Source organism: Centruroides sculpturatus, unplaced genomic scaffold (assembly GCF_000671375.1).
Source record: "Centruroides sculpturatus isolate CEXI.00-Female unplaced genomic scaffold, Cexi_2.0 scaffold261, whole genome shotgun sequence".
NCBI classification, from domain to species: domain Eukaryota; kingdom Metazoa; phylum Arthropoda; class Arachnida; order Scorpiones; family Buthidae; genus Centruroides; species Centruroides sculpturatus.
Window position 1 is genome coordinate 210,274 of NW_019384426.1, and position 1,385 is coordinate 211,658.

A 1,385-nucleotide genomic window follows, 5' to 3' on the forward strand; every position below is an offset into this window, starting at 1 on the left:
AAAATACACTGCTGGCCATCCGAAATGCAACACCAAGAAGGACCAGAGATATCACAGCCAAATTTATTTGGGAGATAACACGTTGTACAAAGATCAAATGATTGAAAATACAGTCTCTTGTGAAGTGAGGAAGATGATGGAATCAGTATGGAGTGTTGCCGCCATTGCTGGCTATAACAGCTGCTACACACCTCGGTATTGAGTCAAAGAGGCTTTGGATATGTTGTTGGGGTATAGCATTCCATGATGCTTCTACATGTTGCCAAAGTTAATCTGATGTAGCAGCGGGTGGTGTATCCCGGGCCAGTCGTTCTGCAATCATCAACCAGACGTTTTCTATAGGCGAGAGATCAGGAGAACAAGGAGGCCAAAGCAGCAATGCAATCTGATGCAAATCTGATGCAATCTGGGCAAAGAAGAAGTCTTGCGCGATGCGTTCCACGTGTGTCGTGCATTATCCTGTTGGAATGTGGCTGTTGGAAAGCTCTGAAGGTATGGAAGGACAACAGGCTCTAACACCTCAGAAATATAGCGCTGGCTGGTCAGTGTACCGACAATGTGTACTAGAGGGGAGTGGAATCCAATACCATCCCAAACCATAATACCGGGTCTAGGACCAGTATGGCGATGCATAAGGAAACAGTTCAGCAGTCTCTCAACACAGTGTCTCCAGACTGTAATCCAACCATCGTGGTGTTGCAGGCAGAAGTGGGATTCGTCAATAGAAACAATGAGGTTCCATTCGGTTGTCCATGTCGGTCATTCATCGCACCATTGCTGACACAAACGCCCGTGGTTTTGACTCAACAGTAAACGCAGCAATGGGCGCCTTGCGGACACTACACTCTGCTGCAAACGACGTCGAATGGTACGCGCAAACACCGATTGTTGCACAACAGACCAAATTTGTTGTGATATGGTTTGTGATGTGGCACAGCGGTCCATCACTGCCATGCGCGCGATATGCCTGTCATCACGTTCAGTGGTGCAACGAGGTGGATGCAATTGGTCCTATCAGTCCGTCGTTCCCTCCTGCATCCAGCAGTTACAGATCCGCATCACAGTTGCTTGGTTATGTCCGACAGGATCACCGATTTCTCTGAAGGATAAGCCATAATCCACATAGGCAACTATTCCTCGGTCAACTCAGAAACATGCTCGAAAGACGCTCGTTTTCTTCTGTATGGCATATTGGAGCTGCTTATGCCAAAAAAATACACGAAAGAACAATTCCAGTACTTCAAAACGGCCTTCTATTCTCCCTTTATATAGCGCTTGCAGGTGCCACCTGTGATATGTGTCTGCACTGAAATGCTAATCATTTGCATATCTCATCGCCGCAAACGCATGGTGCAAATTTTACTTGATTTAGATGCTTCCTTCAT

The 1,385-nt window shown here is 46.6% G+C and overlaps 1 pseudogene; it reads right to left on the minus strand.

Annotated features, from left to right (window-relative positions):
* Positions 1-217: 217 nt before the first annotated feature.
* On the minus strand, positions 218-1,385 carry LOC111619593 (annotated as a pseudogene).